Raw genomic sequence first — 13,107 nt, forward strand, 5'->3', positions numbered from 1 at the left:
CTCACTAAATAACTGACCCACGCGCGCGATCCAAAAGCGTGTGCAGGATTTATATGCTAGGAAAATAACAATTCCATAAAATAAAATAGATGGAAATAATATGGTTATATTTATAATATCTTTGTGGACAAAACCTAGGTGTCAAGAGTTTTGTATCTGAATTAGCATTTTTTTTATGAACAAAGTGTTTAGAAGTCTAAGAAAAATGATTTGATTTGCAGAGTTAGCCGCATATTGAAATTATTTTATATAAAAAAAAAATTAGGTACAATACTTTAAATATATTACATTTTAAGTTCTCAATTTTTTATTTTAGAATCCATTAAGTTCTCAAATTAAATCTAAAATAAATAGTTGCATTGAATTTAATTTTCATTAGAAAAGGCAACATTATTTATGTTTTTTTATTGATAAATTCAATTAAATGTTTGAATTTAATTGAAAATTATAAGATTATTATTGTAGGGACTCAATTTGTAACGATCTCAAACTGGTTTATTGGGTTCGAACGTTAAAGGCCCAAACAATAAATTTGTAGAGAGTGGGCTAAAAGGTTAGGTTTTGGTCACCGGACAGTGGTTAGTCATGATGTTCATGGTAATTGCATAAGGGTGAACCGCGCTTGCCCAAGAAGGTTTTCTCTTTAGCACGGCTTGGGAGGCTCTAGTTCTTGGACCTCTTCCTCTTTTCTGGATTGCTTCCTTCTCCTTTTTATACTAGCCTTTACCCTTCCTCTAACGTCCACGTGTAGGTTCAGCTTTCTAGGGCTGATACTTGTCCTATCAGCCATCAGCCATTAGCCCATACCCAAAGTGGTTGGGGGTGGTTGTAAAAACTGAAAAGCATTGCTCTGTCAAGCGCAGAGTACCTAATTGCAGTAATGGCAGTCTTTCCCTTGTCCTTTGTCGCCACACTATTCAGGGGTCCTTTCTCCATCAATGCGGAGGTGTTTAGCTTTTCCATGCACCGCTCCTATACCATACTCGCCCTTTCTTCTAGGAGCGCTTTGGGATGTCGAGGAAGGACCCCTCATCAATGCGGAGGTGTTTAGTTTTTCCATGCACCGCTCCTATACCATACTTGCCCTTTCTTCTAGGAGCGCTTTGGGATGTCGAGGACAGAATTGTCCTCGGCTATGTCTAGGCCATTTGGACTTTCGTTATATGTCCTCGGCAATGTCTCTCCTCGGCTCGGGCCTTGGGCCCTAGTGCAAAGTGAGCCGGGGTCACAAATTCTCTAGCCCCACAATAGCCCCTCAAAATCCTGCTGTCCAACCCCTCGGACGGAGAGAAGGATTTTGGTGATGTTGGGCATATGTAACGGCTTGCCCAGCTTTGTCCTTCATCAATGCCAGTGCCTTTTCATTTGCCTGGGACATGATCCTGGTTATGAGACATTCCTTTAGTTTTACTCACGCAGCGTTCCTACCGTTTCGGTGCACGAGGCGCGTTTTTAATAAGTTTTCTTTACGAGACGACGCAAATCCAACGGTTGAAGATGGCATTGGGAGTTGAGCGAGACTTATCTCGTTTGTAGCTTTTCTTAGAGATTTGTACAGATTAAATGCCACCAGGCTTGCCCCCCATATAAGAAGCACGGTGGGGGGTTATTTTCTTTATTTGTAGTCCCTTTAAGCCTTTCAAATCTCTAACCCTCCAGTTGTGCCCATAGTCCCCATTACCAGTGTGACTGAGCCTACGGGGGTGATATGGTCAAGCCCAGGATGGGGATGAAGGGACCACACCCTCTCCAGAAGCATTAGGTTTTCCAGAGACTCAAGATGGCCCGATCAGGGTAGGGGAGACAAAGACTCAAGACATTTCTTCCTCTTGATAAGGCAGGAAAGGAGCCTCTTCTTCCTTCAGCCAAAATCCGAAACAGGTGGAGGTTGCATCAGATTTTTAGTGCGACAGCACTGAGGTTTCTCATCGTCGGTACCATCCGCTCTCTCTTGAGTGCTGCTAATATGACACTTGCTTGATGGGAGTCAGAGCTGGTACGGGGATTAGGCATCCCCGCTTCTTCCTCTCTTCCATCACCTCTCTTCCATCACTGGTGCCACCTAGGTGCTTTCGCTTCTTCTTCTCTTCCATCACTGGTGCCACCCAAGCACCTTTGCTTCTTCTTCTCTTCCATCACATTTGAAGAATTTATCGTTCCCCTGTATCTTTTCCTTTTTGCTTTTCTTTTTGCTTCTGTAGTTAGCTTCTGGTATAGGCTTGTTTAAGCCTCTTATTGTACGCTGTACTATTTCTTTATCTAATAAAAGATGACTTTATCCCATTTTACGTGTTCTTTCTTTTCTGCAATAATTATTTTGTGAGTGAATGTGCTGGTGTCTTTTTCTTTAAAACAATACTTAGGGCCGAAACCCTTGTTAACAAAGAGCTATCACTTTGAACTTAGTAAAACTAACGGGCACAATAATACCGACTTGAAGCAAGTTAACCATATAAGACTAACCGAGATAACAGCTGAATGCTCTGTATTGCATATAGGGTGATCATCCGAGGATGGGCAACCTAAAATGAACTATCCGAGAGAGTCGCCGAGCACTAGGGTGCTTTGCCATGTTCCTGACAACATTCATAGCCCTAACCTTTTTTGGCATCCGGTCCGAGGACCAAGGTATGACTGTACCGGGTCTAAACACTCGGTTGCGTTAGTTTCCTTAGAGCTGGGGATCCGAGGACAGCGCGGGATTTCCATTCTGTCTGAGACTTAAGCCATTTTCTAGGGACTAGTTTCCCCATAGGTTTGAGTCCGAGGACCATGCAATACCTTGGTTCTGTCCAAAACTTATAGTTTTTCTTTAAAGTAGTTGGTTTCCCCATAGGTTTGAGTCCGAGGACCATGCAATACCTTGGTTCTGTCCAAAATATTATATTTTCTTTAAGTAGTTGGTTTCCCCATAGGTTTGAGTCCGAGGACCATGCAATACCTTGGTTCTATCCAAAACTTATAGTTTTTCTTTAAAGTAGTTGGTTTCCCCATAGGTTTGAGTCCGAGGACCATGCAATACCTTGGTTCTGTCCAAAATATTATATTTTCTTTAAGTAGTTGGTTATCCCATAGGTTTGAGTCCGAGGACCATGCAATACCTTGGTTCTGTTCAAAACTTAGATTTTCTTTAAGTAGTTGGTTTCCCCATAGGTTTGAGTCCGAGGACCATGCAATACCTTGGTTCTATCCAAAACTTAGATTTTCTTTAAGTAGTTGGTTTCCCCATAGGTTTGAGTCCGAGGACCATACAAAACCTTGGCTCTGTCCAAAACTTATAGTTTTTTTTAAAGTAGTTGGTTTCCCCATAGGTTTGAGTCCGAGGACCATGCAAGACCTTGGTTCTGTCCAAAACTTAGATTTTCTTTAAGTAGTTGGTTTCCCCATGGGTTTGAGTCCGAGGACCATACAAGACTTTGGTTCTGTCCAAAACTTATAGTTTTTCTTAAAGTAATTGGTTTCCCCATAGATTTGAGTCTGAGGACCATACAATACCTTGGTTCTGTCCAAAACCTTATATTTTCTTTAACAACTCGAGGGTTAGCCCCTTGACAAAGGTGTGGGGTATTGACTTGATGTTGGAAGCCCCTAGAACTGCCCGTGCCACTGACGCTTCGAAGCGTAGCCCCTAGTGGAACTTTATATTAGGGCAACAACGGCGGGCTACTGGAAATGATTGAGGGGCTTTCGCAGACCCTTGTTTGACAGGGGCTTGATCCTACCACCGCCTGTGCCAACGCACAAGCCTTCCCACAGATGGCGCCAATTGTAGGGACTCAATTTGTAACGATCCCAAACTGGTTTATTGGGTTCGAACGTTGAAGGCCCAAACAATAAATTTGTAGAGAGTGGGCTAAAAGGCTAGGCCTTGGTCACCGGGTAGTGGTTAGCCATGATGTTCATGGTAATTGCATAAGGGTGAACCGCGCTTGCCCAAGAAGGTTTTCTCCTTGGCACGGCCTGAGAGGCTCTAGTTCTTGGACCTCCTCTTTTCTGGATTGCTTCCTTCTCCTTTTTATACTAGCATTTACCCTTCCTCCAACGTCCACGTATAGGTTCAGCTTTCTAGGGCTGATACTTGTCCTATCAACCCATACCCAAAGTGGTTGGGGGTGGTTGTAAAAGCTGAAAAGCATTGCTCTGTCAGGCGCAGAGTACTTAATTGCAGTAATGGTAGCCTTTCCCTTGTCCTTTGTCGCCACACTGTTCAGGGGTCCTTTCCCCATCAATGCGGAGATGTTTAGCTTTTCCATGCACCGCTCCTATACCATACTCGCCCTTTCTTCTAGGAGCGCTTTAGGATGCCGAGGACAGAATCGTCCTCAGCTATGTCTAGGCCATTTGGACTTTCATTATATGTCCTCGGCAATGTCTCTCCTCGGCTTAGGCCTTGGACCCTAGTGCAAAGTGGGCCGGGGTCACAAATTCTCTGGCAACACAATTACATTTAAGGTACTATACTTAAATTTTACCATGCACTCAAAATTTTTTAGTGGTTTAAATAGGTGCTTGGGTTTCACATTTTATGTACCTTTTGTATTTGGCACCCCTAGTGGGTCACATTAAATATGTAAACTGATTATAACATCCTCTAATCTCAAATATTTCATAAAATTGTAAATAATTCAAAAAGTAATATCTTGATTTAACATACCATATGGGAAGGCACTATATTACATCTACGAAATTGACAAAGCAACTTAGTTGTGTAGGCAAAATGGAATAATTTACAGGATAGGTCTTAGGCTGATTCAGAAAAGATTATCGAAACGGCTCCATCTGAAGCTAGGTAATTGTGTTGGTAGAACAATTCTATAAAATAAAATAAATGTACACCATATGGTTACATTTAATAATGTTCTGGATACCATTTTGAACTCCGTCTTGATTTATCTATTTGAACAACATTTCGGTATTGGCCTATTTTGATGTACCGTTTCAAAGTTATCATAAAACTATATATATATATATATATCAAATTATTAATTCAAAATCAAATAATTCACATTCTTAATATCATTGTGGAGACGCAAGCCCAAATATATATTGGGCCTTGAGCCTTGTCCGAGGAAGCACAATGATTCTAGAATAGATCAATAATGAGGAAGAAGTAAGACTTTAAACTTCACGAACAAGCTATGACTGTAAAGGTTGGGAAAGGTAGGCTGAGGAGGAGTATCTTCTCAGCTAAACGAAAAAAGGGTCAGAAAGTGTGTTCTGTCGTCCAGAATGACATTCCAAGAAGTTCTATTGATAAGGATATGCACTGCGAACGTACAGGACAAGTGGGAGCCAAGAAATATCTTAGCAAAAGCTACTACCATCGCATTGAATACTCTGCAGTTAACTCTCTGGCCGCATTTATATGGAGAAGACCCCTGAACAGTGTTATCTTGGTCGCCCCAACTCACAGAGGGTCTGTAAGGGTGTCTGATGGGACAAGCACTCAAGTAGTAGCTTGGACGATCAACAAGTGGTGGGCCAAGATCATTCAAAGGGAGATATATAATGTAAGAGAACCCTGAGGGGATAGGGATCAAAAGAGAGAAAGAGAAACACTATAGCAATCAAGAACTGAATTTGTATTCAAACTTAAGAATCAATATATAAGAACTGATCTCCTCGAACTGTGCCGAAGACAATTTTCTTTAAATTAAACCAATCAATTTACATTTTCTTGTCATCTGAATCCACTTTGCTTATTGTCTGATTCATTAAAGCCCAGTTTTCCAATCCACTCTCTACAAATTCATTGTATTGGGTTTTTTGGGCCGAGTTCATTTATCCTTTGGGCTAGGGATCCAAATTGTGACCTTACAATTGGCACCGTCTGTGGGAAATTCTCATGCTTTAATGAGTTTGACGTTCAACTATGGTAGGTTCAAGTCAAAACCAGACAGAATCTATAGGGTCCTAACGTAAAGACCATTTTGTCAACCTTGAGTGAAGAAGGGACCGGGAGGTCAGTGTGCATACCACCCATACTAGTAGGAGCCAGTCTCGAAATGGGAGCCACCTTTCTTATGAGGAGGATACCAAAGCCCTATAACTGGAGATTGATCATTTGAAGAGAAAGCTGCGCCACAAATGGCGAAAGCGAACTCCCTCCAATTCGGACTTCTCTTCTGACAGTGAAAAGGATGGTAGTTATAGACACAGATCAAGAACTCCTCCTAGTGACTCTTTCTCGTATGTTGAGGACTACCACCATGAGTGCAGAAACAGGAATTCATCTTCCAAAGGCTTGGGAAATGATACGATGAGTAGAACGCTCAACCAAATTTCCAGATCACTTTTCACTTTCAGAATTGAAGGAGGGAGGCTTCCTCGGTGCTTCACCTAACCCATGTTCACCATGTACAATGGTCGAACAGACCCCGTGGAGCATGTAAGCCACTTTAACCAGAGGATGGCAGTGCATTCCAAGAACAAGGCTCTGATATGAAAGGTATTCCCATCCAATTTGGGGCCTGTGGCAATGAGGTGGTTTGATGGCTTGGGAGAAAGTTCCATTGATTCAGCTTACCTAGGACTTTGGGTCCCGCTTCATTACATGCAGCAGGGTTCCTCGACCCTTAGACTCCCTACTGTCTATGGCCATGCAAGAATGGGAGACCCTGAAAACGTACTCGGACAGATACTGGAAGATGTTCAACGAGATAGATGGTGACTTTGACAATGTGGTCATCAGAACTTTCAAGGTCGGCTTACCTGCCAAGCATGGTTTGAGGAAGTCTTTGATTAGGGAACCTACTACCAGTGTATGCTAACTCATGGACCGAATTGATAAGTACAAGAGGGTCGAGAAAGACCAACAACAAGGGAAGGGAAATGCTAAGGTTTTTCCTCAAGAGAAGAGGGACTTCAAGTCGGACCGATACAACAATAATAGACCCTGAAGGGATTTTGCCGACCAATCTGGGCCTACGGCTCCTCATATGGTTAACACAGTATTCCGAGAACCCGTACTTCAAGTCTTGGAGAAAATCAAGAATGAGCCATAATTTAAATGGCCAAACAAGATAGGAGGAGACCCTATGAGGCACAACCAAAGCTTTCATTGCCAGTACCACCAGGAACGAGGACATACCATTGAGGACTGAAGAACTTTGTGGAATCATCTGGAGCAGCTGGTCAGAGATGGAAAGCTAAAACAGTTTTTGTATCGACCTAATGGGCAAGGAGACCAAGCAAGGTCAGGCGCTCAGGGGAATGCTTCTTCAAGACTCCCTTTGGGTACTATCAATGTCATCTTCGCGGCTCCGGGGAGAATCGGCTCTCACCCCTCGAGGGTGATGTCTGTAGCCTGACTACCTACCGAGGACTCGAAACCTGAGCCAAAGAGGGCCAGAGTGGAGAACCGGCCAATAATGAGTTTCTCTGAAAAGGATAAGGTGGGAACCATACAGCCGCATGATGATGCCCTGGTGATTACCCTCAGGATAGGGGGTATGAAATTAAGAGGGTGATGGTGGATCAAGGCAGTGGCGCAGAGATTATGTACCCCGATTTATACAACGGTTTGGGCTTGAAACCTATGGACTTGACAGCTTATAATTCGCCTCTGGTAAGCTTCGATGGGAAAGTTGTCATTCCTAAGGGTTAGATTCACCTGCTCGTACAAGCAGGATCAAAGGTGATAGAGGTGAATTTTATTATAGTGGATGCTTATTCTCCCTACACGGCCATTGTGGCAAGACCCTGGCTTCGCGCCCTGGGGGCCATTTCCTCCACTCTGCATTTAAAGGTAAAATATCCATCTAGAGACTGGATTGAGGAGCTAGTTGGAAGTCAATCCGTGGCGAGGCAGTGCTAGTTCACTGCAATAACGCACCAGTCAAGAATGGAGTCCTCGACCTCTGCTGAGAGGAGCTTATAGCAATCAATGATTCTGGTGTTACCTAGGAGGAGACAGTCGAGGGGGTGAAATGTGAGAACTTGCAGAAAATTGTTGTAAGTGATCTGGATAAGTTTTTTCAAGTCGAAGCTCAGCTACCTCCTCAAGAGAAGGAAGAGCTGATAGAGTTTCTCAGGAGGAATATTAATGTATTTGCATGGAATGCTTACGAAGTTCCTGGGGTGGATCCAAACTTCATTTGTCATCATCTAAATGTTAACCCAACCGTCCTCCCTAGGAAGCAACCACTTCGACGCTCATTTAAAGAACATTATGACGTCGTCAAGGATAAGGTGAACAAGTTTAAGCAGGCTGGGGCTATTAAGGAAATGTTATACCCTGAATGGTTGGCCAATACGGTAATAGTAAAGAAGAAAAGTGGAAAGTGGCGAGTATGTGTGGATTTCACAGGCTTGAACAAGGCTTGTCCAAAAGACCCCTTTCCCATGCCTCAGATTGATCAACTAGTGGATGCAATGGTAGGCCATCCTCGGATGAGCTTTTTGGATGCCTTCCAGGGGTACCACCAAATACTACTAGCTTTAAGTGATCAAGAGAAGACAGCTTTTGTTACCCCACTGGAAATTACCACTACAAAGTGATTCCTTTTAGTTTAAAGAATGCGGGGTCCACCTACTAGAGGATGATGACCAAGATGTTCGAGCCACAACTAGGAAAAAACATTGAGATTTATATAGATGACATGGTGTCAAGAATAAGTTAGAATCTGAGCATGTTAACGACCTCGGGAATATCTTCAAAATCTTGAGGAGGCACAAGCTGTGCCTAATACTTCTAAGTGTTCTTTTGGTGTTGGATCAGGGAAGTTCTTGGGCTATATGGTCACTCACTGTAGAATTGAGGTCAATCCTGATCAAATTAAGGCAATTAACAGCTTACAACCACCTCGGAATCCCAAAGAAGTCCTGAAGTTAACAGGAATGACTGCTACCTTAAACCGATTTATCTCTTGATCAGCAGACAAGTGTAGGCCTTTCTTTCAGTTGTTGAACAAGTGGAAGGGATTTAAATGGACCGAGGAGTGTGTCCTGACTTTCCAGCAGTTGAAGGAATACCTTTCTTGGCCACCCATTATGTCCAGACTTGAGGTGGATGAGGTTTTGTTTGTTTACATTACAGTGGCCTCCCACGCGGTGAGCTCGGTGCTGGTACAGGTTGATAGTGGCATGCAGATGCCAGTTTACTATGTGAGCAAGTCACTATATGAGGTGGAGGTCCGCTACCTAACACTGGAAAAGGCCATTTTGGCAGTGGTGCATGCTACATGTAAGCTCCCCCATTATTTCCAATCACACATAGTTTTTGTCCTAACCCAACTTCCGCACAAATCTCTACTCCAAAGTGCTAATTATAAAGGGAGAATTTCCAAGTGGAGCACAATCCTAGGGGCTTTTGATATCAAGTACATGCCTCGCACCTCTGTCAAAGGTCAAGTCCTCGCTGATCTGGTGGCCAAGTTTGCTAAAACCCCATTTGAAGAAAAAATTGAGAGACAGAACATGGATGGAAAATCAGTTGGCATGGTCTCACCGCAGGAGCCTCTATCTTTGAGGGTAAATGTTAATGGTGCAGCAAATCAAAGGGGATTTAAAGTAGGGCTAGTTCTAATATCTCCTGAGAAGATCACTATTGAGAAATCCTTAAGACTGGGTTTCTCAGCCACCAATAACGAGGTTGAATATGAAGCTCTATTGGTGGGCATGGCCATGGTTCAAAGAATAGGCGGAAAGGCAGTGGAGATATTCTTGGATTCAAGATTGGTCGTAGGCCAAGTGGGAGGGAAGTTAGAAGCCAGGGACGTGAGGATCCAAGAATATTTGAATCAAGTCAGGCACTTGCAGTCAGGATTTGAGTCTTTCAGCTTGCTGCATATCCCTAGGGGTGGAAACACGCATGCTGACTCTCTGGCCACTCTTACAACCTCCTCAGCACAGTGTTTATCTTGGGTCATCCTTGTTAAAGACTTGTGCAAGTCTACTAAGGTGAAGAGATAGATGGTCTACATCCATCAAATTAGGGTGGGGCCTACCTAGATGGACTCGATAGTTCTATTCCATAAGGAAGATATTTTGCTCAAGGAGAAGTCAGAAGCTGACAATGTGCAAAGAAAGGCTCCTTAGTTTTGGCTGTCCAAGGACCAAAAATTGTACAAACGCTCTTTCTCTGGGCCGTACTTACTGTGCATACACCCTGAGGTATCAGACCTACTTTTGGAGGAGTTACACAAAGGGATTTGTGAAAGCCACACACAAGGCAGATCCTTGTCTCACAAGGTTCGTACCCAAGGATATTGGTGGCTGAACATGCAGAAGGAAGCACAAAAATATGTGAAGAAGTGTGACCTGTGCTAAAAATTTGCCCTAAATATCCATTAACCAGGAGGGGTCCTTAATCCTCTGTCCAACCCTCGGCCCTTTGCACAATGGAGCTTAGATTTTGTTGGACCTTTCCCTAAGGCAGTAGGGAATAAGAGATATTTACTAGTCATCACGAATTACTTCACCAAGTGGGTTGAAATTGAATCATTGGCAAATATTAGAGATGTAGATGCCAAGAGATTCGTGTGGAAAAACATTGTCACTCGGTTTGGGATCTCTCATACACTCATCTCAGACAATGGACTTCAGTTTGATAGCAAAGCCTTCAGGAGGTATTGTTGTGACCTGGGAATTATGAATAGGTATTTCATCCCAGCTTACCCATAAGGGAATGGACAGGCCAAGGCTGTTAATAAGCAAGGTTTTCAGACTTGGACTGTTCATTGAACCGTAAAAGGGAGAGGTTCAAGGTTTTTGAGGTCGAATCGAGGTTGAACCGTGATGACGTCATAATTAATTTAATAATTATTTAAATATAAATAAATATATTAAATTTGTAAATATTAGCAAAATTTACTTAAAATATCTTAAAAATTGAAACAAAATACATAAAATAGTACATTATAAGGTTAATAAAAAATAGTACAACATAAATAAGCATAAAAATAAATTTTTATAATAATCCTTTAAGAGAAATCATTTCAATTAACTAAAAACGACTTTTAAAATAAATTCATAAATTGCATAGGTATTATTTTTAAATAAAAAGTTAATTTAGTAATATTTAATATGTTGAGAAAGATGACATAAAAGTTTAGAAACTATAAATCATGTAAATTTAATAATATTGCATATTAGCTCCCAAGAAGAGCACTTGGTCCGTTGGTCATGGCTTCAGTCTTGCTTACAAGGTGTGAGAGCTCGAGTTCGGATCCTGGCAGCTGCATTTTTCTTTAATTTTTCCCTATTCCATGACTGGTTGAACCGGCCTACGGTTCTTCTGATTTTCTCGGTTGAACCTCAGTTCGTCCGGTTCTCTCATAACTCACTAATGCCCGGTTCTCTAGGCTTTAAAAACCGGATTTCAGTCCAATTCTCGGTTTTCCCGGTCGGATCACCCGGTCTAGTCCGGGTTTCAAAAACTTGTTAAAAAGGTCATAGTTGTTGAACTCAAGAAGAGGTTGGATGACGCGAAGGGAAAATGGGTGGAAGAGTTGACACACGTCCTTTAGATATATCGGACCACACCTCGCAGATCAACAGGAGAGACACCCTTTTCAATGACTTATGGAGCCGAGACTATTATTCCTCTAGAGACTGAATTCCCAACACTGAGAACGAGTTCTTTCACTCTAAGCAATAATGACGCGCTATTGGAGAAGAGTTTAGATCTAATTGAAGAGTGAAGAGAAAATGCTATGGTTCAACTGACATACTATCAACACAAGCTCAATTAAGGGTATGATGCCAAAGTGAAGCTAAGGCCTTTAGCACCTATGGACTTGGTGTTAAGAAAGGTTTTAGGTACTGCAAAGAACCCAGCTTGGCGAAAGTTAGGGCCTAACTGAGAAGGGCTATATCACATCACTTTAGTGGCTGGAATATGTGCATATTATCTTGAAGATCTAGAGGAAAACATTGTACCACGCCTCTGGAATATAAGCAATCTCAGAAGGTATTATTATTAATGAAAGATTTCTTTACCATATTTGGGTTTATCATGTTATGCGTCACACGTTCTACTACTTGTTCGAATATCAAACAGAACATTGGTCATGCCTAGCTCCTCGGACCACATACCTTGGGTAAATTGATATTTTATGACATCTTTCTAAGTATTAAGCATAACTTTAGTTATGCCTGGTCTCTCAGACCACATATTTCGGGTAAATTAATACTTCAACTTATTTTCCTAAGTATCAAACAAAACCTTAATCATGCCTGGCTCCTCGGACCATATACCTTGGGTAAATTGATATATTAAGTTACTTTTCTAAGTATTAAACAGAACCATAGTCATGCCTGGCTCCCCGAACCATATACTTTGGGTAAATTAATACTTAATGACATCTTTCTAAGTATTAAACAGAACCTTAGTTATGTCTGGTCCATCGGTAAATTAATATTTGATGACATCTTTCTAAGTATTAAAAAAAGCCTTAGTTATGCCTGGTTCCTCGGACCACATGCTTTGGGTAAATTAATACTTGATGACATCTTTCTAAGTATTAAACAGAACCTTAGTTATGCCTGTCCCTGGACCATATGCTTTGAGTAAATTAATACTTAATGACATCTTTATAAGTATTAAACAGAACCTTAGTTATGCCTGGTCTCTCGGATCACATACTTTGGGTAAATTAATACTTCAGCTCATTTTCCTAAGTCTTAAACAGAACCTTAGTCATGCTTGTTCCCTCGAACCACATACTTTGGGTAAATTAACACCCTCTATTTATTTTTCTAAGTGTTAAAACAAATCCCAGGTTATACCCAGCTCCTCGGATCGCTTGCCTTGGGTAAGTTAGTGTTCTCAATTATTTGCCTAAGTACTGGGCAAAACAAGAGCTATGTCTGGTTCCCCAAATCACACCCCTCAGACAAGTCAATACCTGTTTAATTTTTACTAAGTGTTTGTTCATCCCCATAAAGATTTAGCCTTCTCTATTGGTTGCATAGTTCTTAGTACAAGCACATGGTCATTTTCCTTACTATTTATCTGTGTTTAATTTGTCTGAGTTAGCAGCAATGCACTACTGTTGGTTTTGGTAAAGTCAGGGTAGTAACAATTCACTACTGTCAGCAACATCATCAGTTTTAAGTCCCATTAGAGGAAAAATAACAACTACACCAATCATAAAATAAATATTA

This window comes from Quercus lobata, chromosome 12 (assembly GCF_001633185.2).
Source record: "Quercus lobata isolate SW786 chromosome 12, ValleyOak3.0 Primary Assembly, whole genome shotgun sequence".
Taxonomy (NCBI): domain Eukaryota; kingdom Viridiplantae; phylum Streptophyta; class Magnoliopsida; order Fagales; family Fagaceae; genus Quercus; species Quercus lobata.